We start from the raw sequence: 15,741 nt of genomic DNA on the forward strand, positions 1-15,741 counted from the left end.
TAAATTCTATAAGAAAAATTGGGTAAATCTGAACTTGCCAATTTAGATTTGAATGTTTATAAAGGTAATTTATTCAGATACATCATAGTCCATTATAGCAAAAGCTTTTAGGTGCTATTATGCCCATAATGCAGAGACACAAACAAGATAATAGGCTTATAATCAGCATTAGATGTTTTATGAATTGACTAACTTGATAAAGAATTTGGGAGAGATGCATATAACCACTGGATTAAATGCCAGCTAGGGAGAATCTTACCATCACCTGTGATGGTAATCAAACTCTCCAGAGAAATAGATTTACCTGGATAACAGAAACCAAGTGCTTAGAATCCCAATATTTGCACTAAAAAGAACCCTATAGGCAGCAATAGCCTATTTTTTTTTTTTTTTTTGGGAACACAGTCTCACCCTGTCACACAGGCTGGAGTGCAGGGGTGCAAACACGGCTCACTGCAGCCTCTACCTTCTGGGCTCAAGTGAGCCTCTCACCTCACTCTCCCATGTAGCTGGGACTACAGGCAAATGCCACCACATGCGGCTATTTTTTTGTAGAAATGGGGCCTCACTTTGTTGTCCAGGCTGGTCTCGAACGCCTGGGCTCAAGCAATCCTCCCACCTCAGCCGCTCAAAGTGCTGGGATTACTGGCGTGAGCCAATGCACTTGGCCATAAAAGCCTATTCTTCAAGGGCCCACTAGCTGAGGGAACCTAGGCAAGTTATTTACTAATTACTTCATCTACAAAATGAAGACATCCTCTCTGCAGGCACATACATGGTAGATACTCAATAAACACAAGTTGTTCCATTATTTGTTCATCTCATTCATCTTACCATGAAGAGGAGAGATCCACAAAAGCTACTTGCCAAGGAAATAGAACTAGCGTAATGGCAGAGCCTCACACAGAGCCTACCACTCTTTGCACAACATCAAGCTATTGGTGGGATGTAGCCCTCCAAAATATCTTCTTGGTCTGGCATGATGGCTCATGCCTGTAATCCCTGCACTCTGGGAGGCCAAGGTGAAAGGGTCACTTGAGCCCAAGAGTTTGAGACCAGCCTGGGCAATGTGAGACCCTGTCTCTATTTTTCAAAAACAATCTTTATAGCATAACTTGAGCTATTTCAGGCAAATATTCTCCAAAGAGGCAAAATTACTTAAGGAATTAAGTGGGGCAATTCAACACTTTCTTCCTCTATGCCAGTTCAAGCAACATTTCTGCCATCTACAGGGCCTGCTCAATTACTCTAGAAAAGTATTTCCCAACCTTTTCTGATCCATAAATAATTTTCGAAGTAGCCCAAAATGGGATTTACAAATAAATTTGCCAATTTTGCTTGCATTATTAAATAGTTTTAGTATAACACGTTTTAGATCCGAATTTTACAAATAAGGATTGCACAGTTTTTTGCTATCTAATGGTAGATCAGCATACTGTTTAGTAAGTATAAAGTTCTGGCCCGATGCAGTGGCTCATGCCTGTAATCTCAGCACCTGGGGACTCCAAGGTGGGAGATCACTTGAGCCTAGGAGTTCTAGACCAGCCCGGGTAACATGGCGAAACCGCATCTCTACAAAAAATATAAAAATTAGCTGGGGCTGGTGGTGCATACCTGTAATCCCAGATACTTGAGAGGCTGAGGTGGAGGATCACTTGAGCCCAGGAGGTCAAGACTGCAGTGAGCCATCATCATGCCACTGCACCTAGGTGACAGAGTGGGACTCTGTCTCAAAAAAAAAAAAAAAAAAGTATAAAGTTCATCTTATTACCAGCCTGGCCAACATGGTGAAACCCCAACTCTACAAAAATGCAAAAATTAGCCAGGTGTGGTGGTGCATATCTGTAATCCCAGCTACTCGGGAGGCTGAGGCAGGAGAATCGCTTGAACCCAGGAGGCAGAGGCTGCAGTAAGCCAAGACTGCGCCACTGCATTCCAGCCTGGATGACAAAGCAAGACCCTGTCTCAAAAGCAAAAAAAAAAAGGTTCACCCTATTAGAATATTTTATAATAGTCATAAGGACAAATTTTCCTTTTCCCATTTAACAAATGATGCATGGTATTGAGTTTTACATAATTAAAATGCATGATTTTCAATAAATTCAAAAGTAAAATATTTGGAGTGAATAAACATGAAGGATACTCAACATTGTTAGTGCAAATCAAAACCACAATGAGATAGCACCTCACACCCATTATGTTGGCCACTACCAAAAGAAACAGAAAATAACAAGTGTTGACAAGGATGCAGAGACATCAAAACCTTTGTGCACTGTGGGTGGGACTGTAAAAATCGTGCAGCCATTATGGAAAACAGTACTGAGGTTACTCAAAAAATTACAATAGAACTACCACATGATCCAGCAATCACAATTCTGGATATACAGTCGTCCCACAGCATATGCAGAAGACTGGTTCCAAAAAAATAAAAGACGAATAATAATAAAAAAAAAAAAAAAGAGGAAGAATAAGACTGGTTCCAGGACCACCTGTATACATCCAAATTCACTCATACTCAAACCCCAAAATCTGACCTATGGAACCTGCATATACAAAAAGCCCACCCACCCTATACACAAGTTTCACATCCCACAAATAATGTATTTTCTTTTTCTTTTTTTTTTTTTTTTTTTTTGAGCAGGGTCTTGTTCTGTTGCCCTGGCTGGAGTGCAATGGCATGAATAACAGCTCACTGCAGCCTCGACCTCCCAGGCTCAAGCAATCCTCCCGTCTCAGCCTCCTGAGTAGCTGAAACTACAGGCGCATGCCACCACACCTAGCTAACTTTTTTATTGTTTGTAAAGATGAGGTCTCACTATGTTGTCCAGGCTGGTCTCGAACTCCTGGCCTCAAATGATCCTTCCATCCTGGCCTCCCAAAAGTGCTGGGATTACAGGCATCAGCCACTGCGCCCAGCCAAATAGTATATTTTCTATCTATGGCTGGTTGAAAAAAATCCACTAATAGATGGATCCACATAGTTCAAACCTGTGTTGTTCAATGGGCAACCGTATATCCAAAAAAATTCAAAGCAAGATCTCAAAGAGATATTTGTATACCGACATTTACTGCATATTACTCTTGGCTAACCGTGAATAGTGAACCACCAAATCACCAAGCAACCCAAATGTCCACCAATAGATAAATGGATTTTAAAATGCAGTCTATACATACAATGAAATAGTATACAGCCTTCAAAGAAAAGAAAAAAATTCTGTCACATGCTACAACATGGACAAACCTCAATGAGATTATGCTAAGCAAAATAAGCTAATCACGAAGGGCAAATACTGTTTAATCCCATGCATATAAGTATCTAAAACAGTCAAAAATCATAGAAACAGAAAGTAGAAAGGTGGCTGCCAAGAATTTGCGGGGAGGGGGAAGTGGGAATTAGTGCTCAATGGGTATAGAATTTCAGTGCTGCAAGACGAAAAAGTTCTAGAGATCTGTTGTGCAACAATGTGAATGTATTTAACACTACTGAACTGTACATTTTTAAATGGTAAACGTGATTAATTTACCATGGGCTTTTTACAATTTTTAAAAAAAGGAAAATGTTTGATTTAGAAACTACATGTATATTAGGTACAGGGCAGGTTCTCAACAAATAGTAATTAGTTCTATTATGTGCACGCATATGGTAGGAACTCGTATATCTACAAATAGAATGTACGAACTTTCACTATAGGCTATGACATCAAAAAATACAAAAGCTGCTTTGATTATGATTGAAATTCTTCCACTGTCTAAAAATAATTAACTGTCTATTTTCTTAGATTTTTGTGATTTGTTAAAGCATTTCTCCGGTCTAGTCTTTAGTATCAAAAACTAAGGCACTAAAATAGATAAAGCAGTCATGACATATTGTCTTTTTGATACCTTTTTTTTTTAAACTTCCTGGAGACATCTTGATATACTATTATGAATTTAGCCCATATAAATGCAGCTGAGGGATAAAGATCACTGGGATCTGATTCAAGCCTATAATCCCACAGCTTTGGGAGGACAAGGTGGCAGGCCACCCTGGGCAACATACAAGACCCCAACTCTACAAAAAATAAAAAATTAAAAAAATTAGCCAGACATCGTGTCTCATGTCTATAGTCCTAGCTACTTGGGAGGCTGAGCTGGGAAGATCCCTTGAACCCAGGAGTCTGAGGATGCAGTGAGCTATGATCACACCACTACACTCCAGCCTGGGCAACAGAGTGAAACTCTGTGTACAAAAAAGAAAAAAGAAAAAAAGAGGCCGGGCATGGTGGCTCACGCCTGTAATCCTAGCACTTTGCGAGGCCAAGGCAGGCAGATCACCTGAGGTCAGGAGTTCAAGACCAGTCTGGCCAACATGGTGAAACCCCATCTCTACTAAAAATACAAAAACTAGCCAGGCGTAGTGGCGTGTGCCTGTATTCCCAGCTACCTGGGAGGCTGAGGCAGGAGAATTGCTGGGACCTGGGAGGCAGAGACTGCAGTGAGCCAAGATCGTGCCACTGCACTCCAGCCTGGGTGACAGAGTGAGACTCTGTCTCAAAAAAAAAAAGAATGATCATTGTAAAATCAGTTTGCAGAATCATTTCATGCTCTTCATTTTTTTTTTTTTTTTTTTTTTGCCTCAGAGTTTCTCAAGCTTTCTGACTTTGATCAACAGTCTACCAAGGATATACATTAAAATTTTATAGTAATCAATATCGTAACAGCAGCTAACAGTACACTGGGTGAGGGTGGTACTTAAATAATTATTTATTGAGTTGCTTACAGAAGAGAGGTCTCCCAAGTCCCAAATCAATTTCACAAATATTTTATTAGTATTTACAATGTACAAAAACCTTTTGCTAAGCTCTGCCCTACAGATTAATAAAAAGGAGCTTAAAATGAAGGGAAGGAGAGAGAAAAAGATAGAAGATTAATACACATGTTATGGTACTTCTAAGCAGGAAAGAAGCTGCTTAATTTGGATGGGATGGGAGAGGGGTGGTTTCAAGCCAGAAGCTAAACAGCATCTTGAGATGCTAAAATAAGGAAGATATTCCAGAAAGAGGACAGGCACAGAATCTCCACGTGAAATGTCCTGTAGACTAGTAAGAAAACAAAGTGAGATCAAGAGGAGAAAGATATAAGAAGAAAACTACCAGAGCCAGGCACAGCGGCTCATGCCTGTAATCCCAGCACTTTGGGAGGCCAAGATGGGAAGATCGCTTGAGCTCAAGAGTCTGAGACCAACTTGGGCAACACGGTGAAACTCTGTCTCTAACAAAAATACAAAACATTAGCTGGGCATGGTGGCATGTGTCTGTGGTCCCAGCTACTCAGGAGACTGATGTGGGAGGATTGTTTCAACCCACGAGGTGGAGGTTGCAGTGAGCAAAGATTGTGCCACGAAAATCCAGGCTGGGTGACAGAGCAAAACCCCATCTCAAATAAAAAAGCAAAGAAAACTATCAGGGATAATACTAATTCAGGGATAATACTAATTCAGAGAGTCTGGGCTGTTCTACAGACTACCTGGAATGCTACCTTCAGGAATTTCTTAACTTGAATCCACAGCCATGAGAAGATTGAGGTGGACAATGCCACGATCACCTACAGTGATGGTAAACAACACCCAATGGAGGTCCAACAGCTTGCTTTATATATATTTTTTCTCTGTTAAACAGGAAAAGGAAAAGTTATGTATTACTTGAATATTGAAGAAAAACTTAAAATTTATTGTGGGGGCAATTCAGGTGTTGAGCAAAAGAACTGGTACTTTATAAAAATAAAATAGTGTACAGAAACCAAGTATATATACTCTGAAAAGCCATCCATTTCTATAATAAAAAAATTTATGGGAGGCTGAGGCAGGAGAACGGTGTGAACCCGGGAAGCAGAGCTTGCAGTGAGCAGAGATCGCGCCACCGCACTCCAGCCTGGGGGACACAGCAAGACTCCATCTCAAAACAAAAAAAAAAAAATTTACTCGATTGTCAAAGTAGGCAGACTAAGTTTGGCAGTCATCATTTCTACATACCACATTCTAACACCAAGGTCACTTTTTACTTTTAATATTCTCATTTATCCTTTGAAGAAAAAATTTAAGGTTTAACTCACTAATAAATGAAAAGGTTTGAATTATGCAAAATGAAGAGAATTACTAAATATATTTTCAAAACTAGTTTAATTCAAAAAAATTATCATGCCATACACCTAACAGTATATTAATACTATCCTTTTAGTTTACATGTTTCTGCAAATGCATAACATTTTGTTACACTAATTAAATGACTCGTGAATTAAGGACAATTTGTTTCACATTATTTATCTGATTATGCTTCCCAAATTAAAGTTTTAACTTGATCTTTATATTATTAAAAATACACAAAATTAAACAAAAATGAACAATAAAATATTTGCAACACAATCTGACAGATAATGTGACTATGTACCCAGAACATATAAAGACCTCTTACCACTCAACCAGACAAACAATCCAATTTTTTAAACGGACAAAAGGCTTGAACCAAAAAAAGTAAACAAATGGCCAATAAGCATATGAAAAGATGTTCCAACATCATTGATCATCTGAGAAACACAAACCCACAATGAGATACTTAATACTCATTTGATGGCCAAAATTTAAAAGACTGGCAACACGAAGTGTCAATGAAAATGTGAGGAAACTGTAACTCCTGCACAGTTACAACTGTAACTTTCAATGTAAAATGGTACAACTATTTTGGAAAAGAGTTTAACGGTTTCTTACAAAGTAAAATCAATATTTACCACTAAAACATGTCCAGGAAAGACATACAAATGGTGATAGCAGCTTTATCAATAGCTGACAACAGTCCTATATGTCCATCCATGGGTAAATGAATTTAAAAACTGTAGCATATGCCTACAATGGAATATTAATTTAGAGAGTTTACTACAAGTCAGGTGCCATGGCTCATGCCTGTAATCCCAACACTTTGGGAGGCCAAGGCAGAATCATTTGAGCCCAGGAGTTGGAAACCATCCTGGGCGACATAGGAAAACCCCATCTCTACAAAAAAATATTAATAATAAATGTTAGCTGAGCATGGTGGTACATGCCTGTGGTCCTAGCTACTTGGGAGGCTGAGGTGAGAGGTTCGATTGAGCCTAGGAGGTCAAGGTTGCAGTGAGCCGAGATCTCGCCTAAAACTACAAAAATTAGCTGGGTGTGGTGGCAGATGCCTATAATCCCAGCTACTCGGGAGACTCAGGCAGGAGAATTGCTTGAACCCAGGAGGCAGAGGTTGCAGTAAGCCGAGATCATGCCATTGCACTCCAGCCTGGGTGACAGAGCAAGACTTCATCTTGGAGGGAAAAAAAAAAAAAAAGTTGAGAGAATGACTGACTGTAAAGGAGCATGAAAGGACTCTGAGATGATGGCAACCATTATAGAGCTTGATCGAGGCAGCGGTGCAGGTGCATACATTTGTCAAAACTCCTCAAATCATACCCTTCAAATGTGTGCTTTTTATTGTATGTAAATTATACTTCAATACAGTTGTTTTAACTAAAAATTAATATAACTTGACAACACCTATTAAAACTAGAAATGTTCATAATCTTGAAACAGCCAACTCTATATAAAAATTGTCACACAAATGTTCAAAGATACATACGGATGTTCACTTCTTTTCAGGAGAGAAAACAATGTCAATCACAATGGATTGGTTTGCTGCATAATGCACATTCATAAACTGGAATACTATGCATCCCACTTACCAAAGAGGTACAGCCGGATGGCTTAGAGCAAGGGGCAGCAAACTTTCTCTGTAAAGAGCCACATGGTAAGTATTTTAGGCTTGGCAGGCAGTATCTAGTCTCCCTTATATATTCTTCAGGGAAGTGGGGTGGTGTTTTACAACTCTTTTTAAAATGTTAACGTTCCCAGCTTGCAGGCCTTACAAAAAACGATCCCTGGCTGGGAGATCAGGACTTTGAAGCTAACGTGCCCAAATTAAAATCCTTCCTCTACCACTAACTAGTTGTTACTTAATCTCTCCATCTCTTGATATTATAGTATCTATATAAAATAATGACTTAGAAGAGTACCAAGCATATAGTGAGCCCTAAAAGAATATTAATTATTTTTTAATAAAATAGATCTTTGTATTGACCTTTTAAAAAAGCCATGTTAGAACCAAATAACTTGGTCCCATTTTTATAAAATATATGTAAAAATACATATTCATATACGAATATATTTGAAAATTTGGGGAAGAATATACATCAAACTGTTAAAGGTAGGGAATGAGATAACAGGGATCAATACGCTTTCATTTTATAAATGTCTACATTGTTCCAGTAGTTTAAACTGAACACATTTAATCAATAGACATTTCTAAATTGAAATAGATAAAACATGTGTGGTACCATTTTTGTAACTTACCAGTCCTAAGCACATAGTTTTAACTTGAGAAGTGTTTGGTTTCATTAATGAGAAAGTACATCAACTCTTTAAAATAATATTGGCACAATAACTAAAAATCATTTATCAAACACTTTGTGCCAGGTACAGTTCTAAGGATTTCACATGTATCAATTCCTTTAATCCTCACAACCACCTTATCAAATGTTATCATTATCCTCACCAATTTACAGATAGGGATGCTCAGACATCAAGAGGATAACACCCCAGACACAAATTGGTAGTTCAGGGACTGGAACCCAAGAAACTGTCTCCAAAGTCCACATCCTTAGAACTCTACTCTCCTCCCCTCTCAAATGCATACTATTACCACTCTGGCTGAGAAAGAAATCCTCAAAGTTAACCTTTAGTCTGTCTAGAGTTTCACACTGTACCTTCCATCAAACTACAATTACGTACTTTTAAATGTAACTTTCTGAATGATTCAAATAAACTCATTCTTCTTGGAGCTGACATATCTTTAATCATCCAGAAAGCCAGCAGATAACACAGAACAGATAATATGGAGTAGATAACATGGAGTCAAACAGAACTAAGTTTGGATCCCGAATGCAAATTCCCAGCTGAATAATCCTGGGCAAATTCTTAACTCCTCCCCTGTAGGCAGTTTCCTTCAGTTTCCTCATCTGTAAAGGTTTTCGGGGTGTGTTATTAAATTTTGTATTCTGGTAAAATATATAGATATATAGAGAGATATATATAGATGCAGACATATATCATGTAAAATTTACCATTTTTAACCATTTTTAAGTGTACAATTCTGTAGCATTAAGTATATTCAAAATATTGTTCAACCATCACTATTATCCATCTCCAGAATTTTTTCACCATTCCAAACAGAAACTCTGTATTCATTAAACTCCCCATTCACCTCTCCCCTCACAGCCCTGGTAACCTCTATTCTAATTTCTGTCTCCACAGAGTTGCCTCTTCTAACTACCTTATATAAATGAGATCATACAATTTTGTATTTTTGTACAAAAGGTTGTGTCTGGCTTATTTCACTCAGCATAATATCTTCCAGGTCCATCCATGTATCAGAATTTCACTCCTTTTATGTCTGAATTATTTTGAAATCTTTTTATTTTTATTTTGAAATTTCCTTTTGAAATTCTGAAACATCAGAATTTCATTCCTTTTATGTCTTTATTTCACTCCTTTTATGCTTTCATTGGTTTATATACCACATTTTGTTAATTCACCTGTTGATAGACACAGGGTGGTTTTTACAAATATTAAATCTCTTGAGTTCAGGAGTTCAAGACCAGCCTGGGCAACATGGCAAAGCCCTATCTCTACAAAAAATACAAAAATTAGCCAGGCGTGGTGGCATGCACTTGTAGTCCCAGCTACTTGGGAGGCTGAGGTGGAAGGATTGCTTGAGCCCAGGAGTCAGAGGTTGCAGTGAACTGAAATCATGCATCTGCACTCCAGCCTGGGTGACAACAAGACCCGGTCTCCAAAAAAACTTTTTTAATTTAAAAATGTTTAAAAAGCATCCAGGCCAGGCGCACGCAGTGGCTCACGCCTGTAACCCTAGCACTTTGGGAGGCCAAGGCGGGCGGATCATCTGAGGTCAGGAGTTCGAGACTAGCCTGGCCAACGTGGTGAAACCCCATCTCAACTAAAAATACAAAAATTAGCCGGGTGTGGTGGTGCGCTCCTGTAATCCCAGCTACTCGGGAAGCTGAGGTAGGAGAATCACTTGAACCCAGGAGGCAGAGGTTGCAGTAAGCCGAGATCGCGCCACTGCACTCCGGCCTGGGCAACAAGTGTGAGACTCTGTATCAAAAACAAAAACAACACAGCAGGGTGTGGTGGCTCACGCCTATAATCCCACCACTTTGGGAGGACAAGGCAGGTGAATCACTTGAGGTCAGGAGTTCAAGACCAGCCTGGCCAACACGGTGAAACCAGTCTCTACTAAAAATATCAAAATTAGCTGAGGCTGGGAACAGTGGCTCACGCCTGTAATCCTAGTATTTTGGGAGGCCAGGGCAGGTGAATCACCTGAGGTCAGGAGTTCAAGACCAGCCTGGCCAACATGGTGAAATCCCATCGCTACTAAAAATACAAAAATTAGCCAGGCATGGTGGTGCATGCCTGTAATCCCAGCTACTTGAGAGGCTGAGGCAGGAGAATCGTTTGAACCCAGGAGGTGGAGGTTGCAGTGAGCCAAGATGGCGCCACTGCACTCCAGCCTGGGTAACAGAGTGAGACTGCATCTCAATAAAATAAAAAATAAATAAATTAGCCGAGCATGGTGGCGCACGCTTGTAGTCCCAGCTACTCGGGAGACTGAGGCACAAGAATCATTTTCGAGACTCCGTCTCAAAAAAAAAAAAAAAAAGTATCTGGGTCAGACACAATGGCTCAGCCTGTCATCCCTGTACTTTAGGAGGCCAAGGCAGGAGGATTGCCTGGAGCCAGGAGTTTGAGATCAATGTGGGCAACAAAGCAGGATCCCATCTCTACAAAAAATTAAAAAATTAAATTAGCCAGCACGATGGTGTGCACTGGTAGTACCAGTTACTCAGGAGGCTGAGACAGGAGGATTCCTTGAGCCCAGGAGTTCAAGGATGCAGTGAGCTATGATCTTGTTCTGTCTTGCTATCGTTAATGGAAAACAAGACCAATTATTAAGAAACTGCTAGCCATATAATCTAAACACAAATTTGTCATATTTTTATACCAAGTAGTGGAACAGTGGCAAGATACGGAATGGTGCGACCATCTTGGAAATTTACCAGCTGTAATTTTCGAGGTATCACTAAATTTGCTAATCCATATTTAAATCATTTTAAAAGAATGATGAAAAGCATCCCAATAAATGATCCAATTACACTGTCACTACATCCTTCAGTTTTAGCTCCAAAACCTACCTCAATTTACTCCAATAAAGAACTCATGAATTATAACAAAACAGCTTTTCAGTTAAAAGATGTACCACCCTCTCTCGCCCTTTCCCTTCCTTATATTTTTGTAAAGAGATCATCAATATCAACATTAAATCAAATTAAGCAGATACTATTACTAACTATCCAGATGATTCATCAAGTTCTCTCCAGTTGCCCGAGTGTAATAGTTGCATCTAAAGGATATCTAATTTTCAGTACTACAGATTATAACTAGGAAAAACTTGGAACTTGTTCACCTTGACAACTATTTTTCTTTGTAATCATTCCCTATTAAAGAGGGAGAAAAACACCTTTCAAAGTTCCTCACATGAACACTAATATATCCTGTTCACTTTGCAAGTTCCTTTGTCAAATTATTTCCCTACATTTTTCATATTTCCTTAATTCATTCAGCTATATTTAAAACCCCTATTCTCTAGCAACTACCAACGCAGGTACTAGGTATACAAAGAAAAAATAAGACAGAGCTTCTACCAGGAGACACTTTGAGCGTAGGGAAGAGGGGGATGCATAAACAAGTGATTACAACACAACTGAGTCATGCTACAATAAAATATGATCAAAACCTTGTGGGAACACAAGAGTGGGAATTCAGGGAAGAACTCCAGAAGGTAAAGTATGTATCATCTGACCATGAACCTTTCTCTGAATTTAATGAATTGCTGCTGTTCACTTATGCTCTCCCCCGAAGATTTCACCTACTCATATAGAATCTATCATGATTTACAGAAAATTTGTCATCTATACTGATACAAAGACTTTAAGGCTAATCCATAAATCATTGCTAATTAACCACAGAATACATTATATTGGAGGATTTGTCCTTGTTGGTTTTTAAAAAGCAGATCAACTTTCTCAATCACTGCTCACGTAAAGGGTAATACTGAAATAAATTCAGAATCTTTGAGCACACTACCTCAAAAGAAGGAAGCTATCCTGGGAAAATTCCAGTATGACTTGGAGAAATTTGCCTAAAATTTTTAAATGGCCAACATAAAGACATTCACTTAAATGTATTTGTGCAAGGCAAAGCTAGGTATCAAAGTATCAGAACTTTTTCTAACTACACTAGATCAACAAGTGTGTTTTTTTTTAAGTCACTGCTACTTAAATTGACTAAATACATTCTCAGTTGTACCAGAAAATAATTTAATATGAATTTTTAAACCAATTCCCCAAAGAGATGTTTTTCAAAATATCTCATGGCAAGTACAAAATAGTAATTATCAAATACAGAACACTCAAGGGCAAAGTTAGAAATTTTTATCCTAGGCTGGGCGTGGTGGCTCACGTCTGGATCAGCACTTTGGGAGGCAGAGGCGAATAGATCACTTCAGGTCAGAAGTTCGAGACCAGCGTGGCCAACATGGTGAAACCCCGTCTCTGCTAAAAATACAAAAATTAGCCGGGTGTCGTAGTGCGTGCCTGTAGTTCTAGCTACTCGGGAGGCTGAGGCAGGGGAATTCCTTAAACCCGGGAGGCAGAGATTGTAGTGAGCCCAGATCCAGCCACTGCACTCCAGCCTGGATGACAGAGCAAGGCTCTGTTTCAAAAAATAAATAAATAAATACATATATATATATATATATATATATCCTAAAATATCCGAATTTCTGCCAAAAATCTGCATAACTAGCTTATCTCATAATGGACAAGATTATTAATAGGATTTTTTAAATACAGAATTATTAGTAATATAAACGTTACTTTTTTGTTATAATGTCTCAACACTTAGACCAGCACCTGGAATGCCTGTACAGTGGTGTCAACACTCTCCAAAATATATGTAATAAATTTATACTGCATTTATTTGTCTCCATTTTTATGAAACCATAAGTTAGCAGATACACATTAGATCTTTATCATATAGGACAGTGCAACCAGAAGAACGCCTATGTTTTTCTAACTTGTTTTCTTGGAATATATTCACTTTCCACAAAAACGAGAATTTAAGATGCAATGTTCCTGTTTCCGGGAAACCTTAAATATTACATAACCCAACACACCTCCGAAAAGAGAGAACAAGATGCTTTATATCTATGACTAGAATCCCACCTATTCCTAACTTTAGAGACCATGAACAGAAAATTAAAATATATCTTAAATACTTCTGTTTTCCTGCAAATAAAATTACAAATAAACAAGTTAGGATTACACACTTGATCAGTATTCCTAAATATGAATTAGTTGCTAATGCTTATGAAGAGCAATAGAAAATAAACTCCAAAACCCCTAAAAGTATAGACTACATTCAACTGTGACAACATTCGTGTTTTTCAAAGGTTTATTAAATGCTGTTTTATGGTGACATCAAAACGCCACAAAATTAAGCTAATAATAACTTGCTTGAACCCTAAAAAGCAAGGCTTTAAGTAAATAGCAAAGACACATTTTTACCTCCAAATGAATTTAAATGTTACAGATCCTGTGTGACAAACAAAGGAAGTTTAACTGTGGACAGCACACGTTAAATTTCTTAGACAACAAACATTTCTCCATCCAGTCTTTTCTGAATCACCAAAGCTATTGTTCACAGAAAACGAGACCAATTAGTAAGAAACTGCTAACCATATAATCACACATTTGTCATAGCCATTCTATTTTGATCACCTACTTCTACCACCTCATCCTCAATCAACCCGTCGGGATTTGGGGAATAATCTCTGGCTGAATGACAGATGATTTCGTTAGCACCTGTCGCCATTCTCAGATGTATCACACAAGTTGGCCAAAACAGCTTGTAATGTTTAAGGATTACGATTCTTTAGAAAGTGGCAACTCACTAGGCGTTCACCAAGTTTTCCAAAAGATCGTGCTTCTCGATTCCTCCCGCTTTCAAAAAGTAACCCTGTGGCACAGATTTTTGGGGGCAATGGAAGGGGATGTACACAATGAAGTGGGCATTCAACAGGACGCCCTCCAAAAACACAATCAATAGAGAGCAGAGCAGCTAGACTCTTCCCTCAAACTTAGCATAAAGCCAGACCAGGCGGCGAGGGCAGCCCGCGACCGCCGGAGCTCAGGGGGATTTCGGGGTGCGTCCTGGGGAAACGTCAGAGGCGAAGCTACTCCGAGTTCCCCGCCGCGAACGTCGTCCCGCGGGCGCCGCGGCCCCAGCCCGGGGTCGGCGCGCCCGGGACCGGGGGCGTGCGCGAGGCGGGGGCCGAGCCCTGCCCACCCCGGCAGCGACCTGCGCCTCCCCACGCCCCTCTCCCGCCCGCCGGCGGGTCCGGGTGTCATGCCCCTTCCCCTCGCGCCGAGCCCTCCGGAGACACAGTCCGTCCTTTGTCTGAGTGCGGACTCGGCGGCTGGGTCCCACCAACTTGTGTCTGTCCCGTCCCACCCGGGCGCTCCCGCCGCGGCCGCGCCACACAAAGGAGACTTGAGGCTCGAGCTGCCACCCTGGACCGGGCACCGGAACGCCCCGACCCCGGCCCCGACGCCCCGGCCAGGGCAGGGCAGGCACCGGGAAAGGAGCCCCCCACACGCCCCCCGCCCCGCAGCTCCGGGGGTCCGCGCTGCCCCACTCGCAGGGTCCCGCGGGCCAGCCCGAAGCTCACAGCTCCTTCCGGAGAGGGGGGGTCTCCCCTCACCCTCCACCCCCCGCACGCCTACAAATGCGGCGCCCCGGTGAGCCCCGCTCGGCGATACTAGGGACCGGCACAGCAGTGGCGGGGAGGTCCTGGCGCCGCCGCCTCCTGGCTCGCACTCCCGGAGCCCCACCGGCCGGGCCGCCCGCAGCGGCGCGTTACCTTCGTCCCGCGCGCCGGCTCGCGTTGTTCCCGCGCGTCGCCCCCGCGCGCCGCCGCCGCCGCCGCCGCCGCCGCCGGGGCTCCACTGCCTTCTGAGTCCCACCGGGTGTCGGACGCGACCGGACCGAGCGCCAAACACGGCAGCCCAATCGCCATCGCTTTTATTTGGCCCCCCCAGCCCAATCAAGCGCCGCCCCGATTGGCGGGACGCGAGGCGGGCGCCCGTCCAATCACAGGGCCCGCCGGGCTTGGAGGCGCCGAGCCAGCCCCACGCAGAGTGCGCTCAGGGCTCGCGGGCGGGCGGGCACTGGCGGCGCGTGCGCGCGCGGGCGGCGGCGGGGCTCGCTCTAAGGGACGCGACTGGCCGTGTGGAAGCGCCGCCGCCGTCTCTTTGTTCTTTCGCTGAACACACGGCGCCTCTCAGGAAGGCGGTGTGCAGGCAGGCGGGGACCGGGAGACATCGCGGGGGCCCGGAGCCCGCCGCGGACGGGAGGCGGGGAGGATAGGTGGCGGGAACCGGCCGAAGGGCGGGACGACGCGCCGGCGGCTCTTGGCGGGAACCGGCGCCGCAGAGTTCGCGGGCGGGGGAGGGGCGGGGCGGGGGCTGGAAGCCAAGTTTGAACCAGTTCAA

The 15,741-nt window shown here is 42.0% G+C and overlaps 1 protein-coding gene across 4 annotated transcripts in view; it reads right to left on the reverse strand.

The window, feature by feature from the left end:
* The window catches only part of EZH2 (enhancer of zeste 2 polycomb repressive complex 2 subunit), a 76,040-nt gene extending 60,711 nt beyond the window's left edge, over positions 1-15,329 (reverse strand). For 3 of the 4 annotated variants that reach the window (XM_032762064.2, XM_032762065.2, XM_032762063.2), the window contains exon 1: positions 15,111-15,329. The gene's annotated coding sequence lies outside the window, so the exon portion shown is untranslated. Of the gene's footprint in view, positions 1-14,973; positions 14,989-15,110 lie in introns of those variants that run through there. The other variant, XM_058427664.1, reaches the window with a different exon arrangement.
* Positions 15,330-15,741: the final 412 nt, after the last annotated feature.

Source organism: Hylobates moloch, unplaced genomic scaffold (assembly GCF_009828535.3).
Source record: "Hylobates moloch isolate HMO894 unplaced genomic scaffold, HMol_V3 SCAFFOLD_1, whole genome shotgun sequence".
Taxonomy (NCBI): domain Eukaryota; kingdom Metazoa; phylum Chordata; class Mammalia; order Primates; family Hylobatidae; genus Hylobates; species Hylobates moloch.